The 12,542-nt window shown below is 37.1% G+C and overlaps 1 long non-coding RNA gene across 1 annotated transcript; it reads right to left on the bottom strand.

Moving 5' to 3' along the window:
• Positions 1-5,987: 5,987 nt before the first annotated feature.
• LOC129429851 (uncharacterized) lies at positions 5,988-10,744 on the bottom strand. Its single transcript, XR_012358948.1, has 4 exons — positions 10,393-10,744; positions 9,576-9,707; positions 9,452-9,511; positions 5,988-6,742 (listed from the first exon to the last, which is right to left on the bottom strand). It is a non-coding gene; the product is annotated as an uncharacterized lncRNA (long non-coding RNA).
• Between the last annotated feature and the right edge of the window lie 1,798 nt (positions 10,745-12,542).

Here is a 12,542-nt window from a genome sequence, read left to right as displayed (position 1 = left end):
GTTCATGTCTGGTGACTGGGCTGGCCAATCCTGGAGCATCTTGATCTTCTTTGCCTTGAGGGACTATTGATGTTGCCTTCCACCCTGCAGATCTCTTGCACACGCCCAATACTTGATGTAACCAGACCATGATTTTTCTGCCACCAAACTTCACTGTTTTCTGGGTGAATCTCAGATCCATGCAGGCTCCAGTAGGTCTCCTGCAATATTTGAGGCGACTGTGGTGTAATTCAATAGAAAATTCATCTGAAAAATCAACCTTCTGCTTTTCCAGCGTCCATCCTTTTAGCTGAATGTGGGCCTTGGCAAATGCCACATGGTTTTTCAATTGTCTTGTGTTTAGTGCTGACTTCTGGGCACTAATTCGACCATGGAGGCCATTTCGAGACAAAATCTGACAAACTGTTCTGGTTGACACAGGGAGTTCAGGTCACTCAGCTGCAGTGAAAAATGGGCTGACATTGGATTTTCGAGCCAACTAACGGTCTCCTAGAGCAGTTGTCTTGTGGTGTCTGCCTGACCTGGGCTTGTTAAAAATATCTCTAGTCTCATCAAATCTTTTTTTATCCTCTGTACTTGACGCTGAGACACATTGAAGGTGTCTGCCACATCAGCAGTGGATCTGGTCTTCAGCCTCTTAATAATCAAAACTTTAGTCTCAGGGTGAATCTTAGGCATGTTTGCAGAGGTCTAGTTGCAGTTGATATGAAGGTCTAGTGTACTGGGGTTCTTTTTATACACACCTGAGACCTAATTGATCTATTATTAGTCACAGATAAAGCTCATATGACAAGGCGACAACACTTAGGTCTTTGCAAAAATTAACTCATTGGTCTTTACCAATCTGTGAATATTAGAATACTTTTTGCACTGAAACATTATTACAAAACCAGGATTAAAATGAGCAATATTTGAAAACAAATCTTGATTAGAAATATATTTAAGCAGCACTTCAGGTCAATTTGTACACAAGCGACAAGACTTTTGTCAGGGAGTGTATATTCTGCGGGTCAACAATAAAGACGTTTCCCCATAGCGCTTAGCAGCGTAGCATCTCGTTCCACTTTTTCAGGGAACAAGGTTACACTCAAGCAACCCCAGCTTGCGACTGTGGTGCCCTTGAGCAAGGCACCTGTCCCCCACTGCTGCCCGGGGGCTGAGATAGCTGCCCACTGCTCTGTGTGTGTCTTCACGACTTGCAGTGCTTGTGTTTACTACTCACTGGGATGGGTGAAGCCTCTTATGAAACAGCTGAAATTCCACAGGGGGCGTATTTGTTCCTCAGATGTTGCACAATAAACGTGACATCCAAATATATTCATTATAAATCGTGAATGAAAAGTGAGATTCAACCGAATGTCCTTTAGTGAACTAATTGTAATCAGTATTTATATCGTTATATCGTAATATCGTGCGCTTAATGGAATCCCGAAAGTCTAAGCTTTCAAACGATGTGCCGCATGACCGTATCTTTTGAAGATGTAATGCTTCAAAGTTACAATGACGTTTATGCACCCTCACGTGCAAGGGAGGGGGTGTGACGTGTACGGCACAGTGTTCCTTATCAGGTTAATGCAGAGGTCGTATTTCGAATATGCGTTTCATACTTGACAAGCATGTCACTTTCACTTACAGTACAATGTAGTATAATATACAGTAAAGTATACAGGCTGGTATTTTAAGTGCCTAAAAAATTACAATACAAATAATGGGACATTAGATGGCCTAACTTACCCATAGGCTTAATGTTCACTTTTTACTTGCATAATCAATCACCTATACTTTTTCAGAATTGCAGAATTAGACAGACAGACAGACAGACAGACAGACATTTAGGCTGTAACATAATAAATTATTACTTATTAATTAAATGTATTGTTCTTACTGTTTCTTATATTGCAGATCATCATCAAGAGGAGACCTATGTTGTATATCATCAACTTAATTTTTCCAGTGTTTTGTTTCCTTGTGCTGGATGTGGCCTCCTTCATCATAAATGGATCTGCAGCAGAAAAGCTGGGCTTTAAAATGACTTTACTGCTGTCCATTTCTGTGTTTCTGCTGATTCTTAATGACAAGCTGCCATCTAATTCCAGTGAAATCCCATTGATTGGTAAGTCAATTTATAATATGCACTTACGCGCCTATTTCCAGCTTCCAGCATAACACAGTCTTACTTAACGCATGCAACTCATTACCCGGTCGGGACTTTTTTTTATGAAATCCTGCTTTAAACAAACACACACACACACACACACACACACACACACAAAACTCTTCTGCTACCCCGAATAAACAAACTATATCCATTGTTTCCAAAATGCTGGCTTTCTTTTCATTACATCCAAAAACACACTTCTTCTTTCATGCAGTGCCATTGTTGAGTTTTGATATAAAACAAAGCTGTAGCGTGAAGTGATTCCTGTAACTTACCATCCTTGGTTCTCGCTCTCCCGCTGATTGGCGTGTGGGTGTGTTTTTCCGCAAAATAATAAGGCTACTACCATAACCATTGCGTCAACTTCCGGTGGCACAGCTCTGCAGCAACACGGGCTCGTGCTACTGTTTGGTTGAAAGCTTTTCTTGTTTTAAGTGATGGTTTGGACAAGTGATGGACAAGGTGTGTGCGACTAATACTAGCATTGGCTTCACGACTTAAAGGTGGAGTGTGTAATTTTTAGAAGGATCTCTTGACAGAAATGCAAAATAATATACAAAACTATATTATCAGGGGTGTATAAAGACCTTTCATAATGAACCGTTATGTTTTTATTACTTTAGAATGAGACATTTTTATCTACATACACTGAGGGTCCCCTTACATGGAAGTCGCCATTTTGTGCCACCATGTTTCTACAGAAGCTCTTAATGGACAAACTTTTTTATTACGTTGTCTCCAATCATGACATGTTTGTCTGGTGGTGGCTACCGTAGCTTCTCTATGCATTTCAAAAGCAAGGGGTGAGCTGTGAACTGAGGTTTTGGTTGCAATTTGGAACCTCACCACTAGATGCCACTAAAATTTACACACTGCACCTTTAAAAAATGGCTTTATGTCTACTACTAGAGATGAGCCGGATACTCGGCTGAAACGAGTATCCGGTACGGATAAAGCACTTCTTCCGAGTACGAGTATTATACGAGTAATACGAGTCAATATCTGTGCTCGGATTAAATGAAAATCATCATTGGGTAGCTGATTGTGTCAGCGTTCTGTGATAGGCTAGTAGTACAAAGCCCCTCCCCTACATACATACAGATGTATTGTGTTGCTGTGTCCCGCAGCTGCTCACTCACACACAGAACAGCTCTCTGTCTCTCTCCCTCAGTCACTCAGGTTCGCGGTTCTTTTCCATTAACGTTTAGGGTTTCTTTAGCTTTTTACTTTGTGTTGTAACGTTAATACGTACTAACCAGCAGAGTTCTGGTAAACGTGGGTTCGTTCAGACGTGAATGCAACTCGCATCGCGTCTCTGCCTGTCTGAGAATTTTTTTCTTTTTTAAACCTTCAGCTGTCTCTAACCAGTAACCAGACACTGAGTGTTTTTGCTGTATTTCATACAAAAATAAAGGTATTAAGCTAGTGTTATAAATATTACAAATTAATTATTAAGCTACACATTCTCTCTCTCTCTCACTCTCTCTCTCTCGTCAGTTTTTTCGCTCTGACACCTTTTTGCTGTATTTCATAAAAAATAAAGGTAGTAAGTTAAAGTTAGTGTTATAAATATTACAAATTAATTAAGCTACACACACTCTCCCTCTCTCTTCCTCTCTCTGCCAGTCATCTGAGTTTTTTTCGTTTTAACCATCAGCTATATATATAACAATTTCTGATAAACCCATATATTAATTGCATGCTATACTGGTTAGAGCCCCGCCCATTTCAAGACAAACCCCCCCTACTTCCGGGTTAGGCCACACACACTCCGAGTACAGATACAGATAATTCATATGGTTAACAGATACAGATACAGATAATGCTGTACTCACTCATCCCTATCTACTACTACTGCTTTTGGCTCTGATAATTGGGGAAATGTTTATTTCATGTTACACATTGGACCTATACCTAAATCTGGATCATTAAGCTGCTCTGTGTGTCACTTATCATATGTGTAGTGTACATTCCACCTAGTGGCAACGCAGGTAAAGCTGCCGCGTGTATCACTGAGTGCACACATGAGCAGCTTCACTGCTCACCTGGAGCCCTTATTTTTTTCTGGGTGATTTTAATCATTGCAAGTTGCAAACTGTATTAGCTGGGTTTAAACAATATGTGCCCTGTGACACCAGGAAAACAAAAATCTTGGACAAATGTTATGGCAGTGCAAAAAATGCATATGTACCAAAATCAAAGCCCTCTGTCCAATTCGGACTATAATGTTCTACATCTGATCCCTTCTTATAAGTCTGTTTTTAAAACATGTAAACCAGAGTACAAGACGGTTAATATATGGACAGAAGATTCTATAGAAAAAAAAACTTAAAGGAATAGTCAATTTTCTTAAAAGAAAAATCCAGGGCCCATATGTAAAAAGCCGCTCAGAGTAAAATTTTAGTCTTAAGTGTGCCAAAATTCTAAGAATGACGTCATTTTACTCTTATTCTTAGACTTAAGAATAAGTTTGATTTATAAAGCCTACTAAGTGTTAAGACTAGGTCTCGGCTCCTAAATTATTTAAGAGAGCTGGAGAGGTCTCTTAACCTAGTTAAGAGTAACAAGAGGGCAGCAGAGAGGTGGATGATCATGCACTTTACAACAAATAATGTGTTAGAATTACTTTAATTCAAATGTATTTTTATAGCACTTTTGAAAAAAAATATTGTTGCATTGTTGCAGAGCAGAAAATGTACAATAAATACATGTTAGTAGTATATAGACAGTAGATAGGAATTAATATAACATGAAATATAAAGAGTATAGGGTTTTTTTATACAATGTACATTATATTACACAATATAATATACAGTATAAGATGTATATTAGTGAAACTTATTCAAGTGCTTGCACAGTACCAAAAATTTTTATAGGATTAGTAAGAGAGCAATGGTATATACTTTAATGTAAAAGGTTAAAGTTGGATCAAATTATTGATAATAAAATACCATAAAATGTAAATAAAATCTACAATAACAAATGTGAAGTATCTACAGTTGTGTTCAAAATTATTCAACCCCCAATGCTGTTAAGGGTTTTAGGGAATTTAGTGTACATTTGTAATTGTAATCAGAATAAAATCCTACAATGACTTCTTAAAGAACCATATGCAACTAACATGACATCAATTGGTTTTGTAATATAGTAGTAAATGTTTCTTTTGTGAATTCTTCATTGACACAATTATTCAACCCCTTAAAGAACTACCACTCTGAAGAACAGAGGTTCATTGAAGTGTTTTCAATCAGGTATTGAAAACACCTATGGATGTCAGGGAACAGCAATAAAGCCTAGTAAGCACCAATTAGGCAGCTTTAAAATGACTGTGATACTCAACTCCTTCTAAACATTTACTGGTGTGATTCCAAACATGGTGAAGTCAAAAGAATGGTCCAGGAAGACAAGAGAAGAGGTGATTAATCTTCACAGGAAGGGCAATGGCTATAAGAAGATTGCAAAGATGTTAAACATACCAAGAGACACCATACACTCTAAAAAACATTGGGTTAAAATTAACCCAACTTGGGTTGTTTTGCAACCCAACGTTGGGTTAAATATGGACCAACCCAACACTGGGTTATTTTAACCCAACAAGTTGGGTTGTACAATCAACCCAACCAGTTGGGTTGATTTTTTAACCCATCTGTTGGGTAGAAATAACTTTTTGTTGGGTTAAAACAACCCAACGTTTGGTTAATGTGTTTAAAGCTGAAATTTTCTGGTTTAAATTGCTTTCATACCTTTCATTGTGGTGTCTATTAATAACAAAGCATAGATTTAATTGAAAAAGCATATTTATTGCACATGAACAATAAGAGTACAAAGCCCTACACAAACAATCAACTTTCTGATAAAAAATATATATTAGTATTATATCTCACAATCTAAAATGACAGATACCCAGTTAACATTACAATTAGATCAAGTAAAAAGTTTTACAAGGGATAATGTATTGGCAGCATGTCATCACAGAAAAAAGCCCCAACAGTTTCTTCAGGACAAATGTCACGAACACATTGGTTTAGTCATTTGTAAATTTAATGTCGGATATGTAATTAATAGATATTGATATTTAATTTTTGTGTAATATAAAACTGTACCTGTCAAAATGATTTGCATCATTGGAGTTTTTAGTTTTGAGCAGTAGTAGAATGTCACGACTGGCCAATCAGAAACTAGCATTTTAGAGAACCGTGTAATAAGAAATGGTTAATGTAACACAAAAGATCAACACAAAGTTGCACAAACAGTCAATATATGATCAACATGAGTTATTACCTTAGCATGACAAATAACTACACAGACTTCTTAGAGAAAGGGATTCCGTTCTTGGAAGTTTGTAAACAACAGTCTTCAAAAACACCCACACTGATGTGCACTGATTAGTAAAATTAATGTCCAAAACATAAAAAAAGTTTAAAACATGTCAACATCACCAAGGAGGGTGTATTGCTGGAGTGACTGTCTGTCAAAAACAACAAAGGTTTGATGGCAGAGATCGCCATCTTCCAATCCAAGGACAAATGGGAATGGTTTTGTCACCTCAGCCTCTCAGAAGAATGCAACCATGTTGGCCCCAACCTGTTGAAAACAGACAAAACACTTGTTAGAATGCAGGGCAGGCAAAGACTCTAAGTGCATGATGCAGCATTATTATACAAAACCAAACAATTCATATTTCATACACACAAATGTAGTATCTAGTTTAATTGTAATGAAATGTATAAATTTCTGTTTTATTTCAATAACCTTACAATATACTCTTTGTTCATGCCAATAACTCAGATTCACAGTAATTTCAGATTCTGCCACGTCACTTTACCTGGCAGTAAGCCCAATTTTTTCGATTTTGCAACAACCTGCATACTTGCCCTTATTACTTAATATAGCCAACACTTTATTAGCATATATTATGTAATGAATACAGGGCTGGACATTAAAGGAATAGTCTACTCATTTAAAACATTTAATATTTTGTTTGTGAACTAGCAAGAATACATGTTTACAAGTAGGAATAGAGTTAAAACTCGGACAAGAAAAATTGTCTTTTACTCGCAACTCTAAAACATTAACTTTAGGGACAAACGTTAAAGGAATAGTCTACTCATTTTCAATATTAAACTATGTTATTACCTTACCTAAGAAGAGTTGATACATCCCTCTAACATCCCGATAGCATTTAGCTTAGCCCTATTCATTCAATACACACAACCGGCGCAACGTCATAGAATGCCTCTGAACAGGTTCACGCCCACTTTTGGGGGAAATCACACTAGACGTTCCCTTGGCTTCCATTCAAAATAGCGGAACAAAGCAACCTTCGTACACAGCCGGCAGGCTTAAATAACTTATGAAATCACTCAGATTAAACATGTTGAGTAATTATCTGTCCACCCTGCCTGCCATAGAGTGCGAAAGATACATTAACATATTTAATTTGGTCAATATAAAAACATGTCTCTTTCATTCTCACAGCATCAAATTTGTGTAACAACGCTCCCTATTGGCCAGAGGTGTCTTACCCGGATATTTACTCGTACCTCATCGAGTCAACAGGGAAGCAAGTGAATGATTTTACTTCGTATTTGAAAGTTACTTCGTATTTATTTATTATGTCTTTATATTTAGAGTAATGAGTGCACTTTTCCGTCCAGCCATACAACTAACTGGCTTAGCGATATTTCCAGCAATTACTGGATGGCGTTGTTGCACAAGATTTGGCGCTGTGGGAGTGAGGGGGACATGTTTTTATGTTGACCAAATTAAATGTGTTAATGTATCTTTCGCGCTCTATGGCAGGCAGGATGGACAGATAAATACTCGACATGTTTAATCTGAGTGATTTCATAAGTTATTTACACCTGCCGGCTGTGTGGGAACGTTGCTTTGTTCCGCTGTTTTGGATGGAAGCCAATGGAAGCGCTGCTTTTTATCTCCCGAAAAGGGGCGGTGACAAAATTTACAGTCAAGTTCCCGGATGTGCCGGTGTCATGAGCAATCCAGTCCCCCCAAGCAATTCGGTCTCCCCTAGGACCCCGATTGGTATCTAGCACTAATGCCTGCTCAAAAATGTGTCATTGCAATATCTCGTCTGCATACGCGGCTAGCAAGCTAATTATGTTGTACAAAATAGAAACATTACATTAAAAAATAAATAAAAGTTAACTAAAAAAACAATATAATAAACTAATATTCATGTTGCAGACACGTCAGTACTTTTGTGTCATCATCTGCTTTACAAAAACAATACTTTTATTTTTTGTAAATTATTAACATACCTTACGGAATATATATTTTTAATAGTAAAAGTGTAGTAATCATGGCTTATAATTATAATTTAAATGTGTGATTCAACTATGTAGCAATCATGTTTTGTATAAGTAATTAATGATTAAGTAATTGTATAAGTAGACAGTCAAAAGTGGAAATGGTACAGTATAATAATCTAAATAATAAAATGACACAAGCAATGTGTAGATCTCCCACCTATAGCCTCATTTATATACTACTATATGAAACATATCATTTAAAAGACATCAATTGTAATTTTAACAACGTTCTAACTACATAAATCATAACGCGATTGTGTAGGAATTGTAATAAGGCGCTAAGACAACTACCCATGAGGAGTTTTTTCAGCCAATGGAGTCGCGCGGGGTCCTAGGGGAGACCGAATTGCTCACGACACCGGTAGTCCGTATGGTACCAATCAGAGATAAAGTTAGAAGTGATCAAACACATCAACGTTTATACAAGCAAGTTTGGTGGTACAAAATAAAATGTAGCGCTTTTCTAAGCGGATTTAAAAGAGGAACTATATTTTATGGCGTAATAGCACTTTTGGGAGTACTTCGACTCGGCGCAGTAACACCCACCCTCTCCCATTATGAGAGGGAGAAGGGGAGCTGACTTTTCAGGCATTGATGTGTTTGGTCACTTCTAACTTTATCTCTGATTGGTACCATTGAATGAATGGGGCTAAGCTAAATGCTATCTAAGTGTCGCAGCGCGCTCCAGCGCTTACGTGCATGCACACAGATGATAGAGGGATGTATCAAAAATTCTTAGTTAAGGTAATAACATAGTTTAATATTGAAAATGAGTAGACTATTCCTTTAACGTTTGTCCCTAAAGTTAATGTTTTAGAGTTGCGAGTAAAAGACAATTTTTCTTGTCCGAGTTTTAACTCTATTCCTACTTGTAAACATGTATTCTTGCTAGTTCACAAACAAAATATTAAATGTTTTAGGTTGCTTGCAAAGCAAAGTGTGCAATACTTCCATTACTTACATAGACTTAAGATTTTCTTCCCACTTTTGTAGATAGGAGTTGGAATATCATCATGGGGTTCTGTAGAGAAAAATGTTTAAGTTAAATTAGTAACTTTACTGTCATAAGTACACTCCAAGTGTACCTGGAGGTGATTTGTTGATGCTCCTGGTTCTTGGCTGGGAAGTTGCAGGATTCTTTCTGTAAAATGCAGTGCCCAAGTTTCAAATAGCTTTTTGGCATGGTCAGGAAATAACACAGAGAAGTCTTGTGAACTCTGAAAATGACAAATCATGGATTCTATTTCAATAAAACTTTAATGTAAATTAATGCGATAATGAATGCTATATGGGCTGGCTTGTCAGTGAACTACGGCTGCGTGTAGTAAATGGTGCTTTACCTGTTTTCAGATGATGGCAATTTACTTCTAATCACAGAACCATTCCGTCAAGTATCAGAGATATAAATACATATGGTCTCTTTCGATTACATCTGAAACGTTGGCTTATTTGTAATCAGTCCTGTCAACACTAAAAGTTCTGCTGTTGCTCGTTAGTGTTACTGTCGTGACTTGTGAAATGTTTTGTGTGATGTAAATTGAAATTACTGTAAGGATTTGTAAATGAGCTTACAACTTATTTTTAGACTAGTTTAATATTTAATGGTTTTATCTCTTTATATATAAGTTTGTTACATTAACAGTGCAAATATTTTTAAATATGTACTTTTTCTAGGGTGCCAATGTACAACTGGCAATCAGGACTACAGATGAAAATTAGCCATTGGCTAAATCTGGCATGTTACAGGTGTACTGTTGTTAATATGTACTGTCCTGGTAAATAAATAAACAAAAAAACAAAACAAAAAAAAGAACCGGCTTTACCGATGAGATGGGCTTGACAATTTTATACAATTAAAGAGATAGTTGGGCCAAAAATGATATTAAACCCATGATTACTCACCTCCAAGCCATCCAAGATGCATATGTCCATCATTTTTCAGACTAACACATTTTCAGTTATTTTAGAAAATGTTTTAGATCTTTCAGTTAATCAAATGTAAAGTTATGGGGTCCACTCCTTCAAGTCCAAAAATATTTGCATCCATCCTTCACAAAATAAATACATATGGCTCCACGATAATAAACAAAGGCCTTCTGAGGGTAATCCGTGCAGTGTTGTTGTAGAAATATAACAAAAATAACTAGCTTCTGCTAATGGCACCATCTTGGTCGCGTCCGCATTCAAGATGAGAACTGTCCTGAATAGGGCTGTGCCGGTTTCAGAATTGGTGATGATGGTTATGACGTGAGGCAAATGTATGCGCTGCAAACGCAGCCGGTGTAAAAGCACAATGGCCACGCGCGGCAAACGCTCTCCGTATACGCGCTGCTCAGTGCTCATGCTTGCGATGTGAAACCAGCATTTGCATAAGCTAGACACTGACTGGCTACTTGTTCTTCGTTTATTTACAATTAACAGCAAGACAACTAGCAGTGAATGTGCTTTCAGGAGAGTTAGTAAATTAACATGGGAGGATTTGAACTTGAAAAGCGGGGCGGAGCCTTTCCGCGGTTAAAACATCTTATGGTCATTCATGTTAATTTGATTCTATAAATTAAATAGAAGGAAGAGATGATTTGAAAGGTGAGACTTTGTTTAATATGTTTAATCTCAAAGTAACCAAAAAGTGCCCAGGGGCCCGTTTCAGAAAGGTGGTTAAGTGAAAACTCTGAGTTTGTTAACCCTGAAATAAGGGAAACTCTGAGTTTTCCGTTTCAAAAAGGGAGGTAGGTTAAACCTGAGACAGCGGGGTAAGTCAAGCCTGTTTCAGAAGGAGAGGTAACTTATACTCAGAGTCTGTTTCTGGAGTAACATACTCTCTGAACCTAACCTGGTCGGGAGCAGGTTTTATCCTGTTAACTCTGAGTTTCTTGTGGTCTCCTCCCCATTTTTAAAGGAGTAGCGGTGTTTAATCTTGTTAGTTGCTTTAGTACATTCATTCATTGTGCACATTTTTATCATCTACACTGTAAAAAATTTTTTAGCTGTCTTTAAAGGGACACATCACCCATTTGCATTAAGCTTTGTATAATTAGAACCCCAGTCATGTTTTTGAATGGTCATGCATAATTTCCTCAGTTTTCACTGAGACAGGAGAAATACAGATTTCAGTGTTGCACTTCCTTCCTTCAATGATGTAAAAATCATCATTTTGCATCATTGAAAGAAGGAAGTCCTATATCTTTGTTGAGGGAGTGAGACTACAAACACCCCTTTTCTCGGTCAAATAGGCACTAAATTCTAAATGTATGTTACATTTCAACTACAAATATGACACACTTTCAATAAAGATTAATGTTTCTATGGGTGAAATGCTCCTTTAAGTTATAATTAAATTGCCAGTGCAAACCATTTTAACTTACGACTTTATATTTTTATATATTACACTAAACTTTCAACTAAAAAAAATTAAAACAGTAAATTGAAACTAGATAGAAAAGTTTGTTGACAAACTTTATGTTGGCTTGACAAAGCCTGGAATGAACGTTTAAAACGGTTTGACAGAAGTTTAGTTTAGTAGACCATCTGGCTGTTAGTATGTTTAAGTATGAAGCTAGTCTGATTTAACATGAAGCTAGCATGATTAGCCTGAAGCTAGCATGAAGCTTACATGATTAGCATGAAGCTAGCATCAAGTTAGCATGATTAGCATGAAGCTAGCATGATGCTAACATGAAATAGCATAAAGCTAGCATGATGCTAACATAAATTAGCATGAAGCTAGCATGAAGCTAACACGATTAGCATGAAGCTAACATCAAGTAAGCATGATTAGCATGAAGCTAGCATGATGCTAACATAAAATAGCATGAAGCTAGCATTATGCTAACATGAATTAGCATGAAGCTAGCATGATGCTAACATGAATTAGCATGAAGCTAGCATGATGCTAACATGAATTAGCATGGAGCTAGCATGATGCTAACATGAATTAGCATGAAGCTAGCATGATGCTAACATGAATTAGCATGAAGGTAGCATGATGCTAACATGAATTAACATGAAGCTAACATGATGCTAACATGAATTAGCATGAAGCTAGCATGATG

The sequence above is a fragment of the Misgurnus anguillicaudatus genome, chromosome 19, assembly GCF_027580225.2.
Source record: "Misgurnus anguillicaudatus chromosome 19, ASM2758022v2, whole genome shotgun sequence".
Lineage (NCBI taxonomy): Eukaryota > Metazoa > Chordata > Actinopteri > Cypriniformes > Cobitidae > Misgurnus > Misgurnus anguillicaudatus.
The sequence above is the reverse complement of the archived record's forward strand: the minus strand, read 5'-3'. Positions and strand labels throughout refer to the sequence as shown.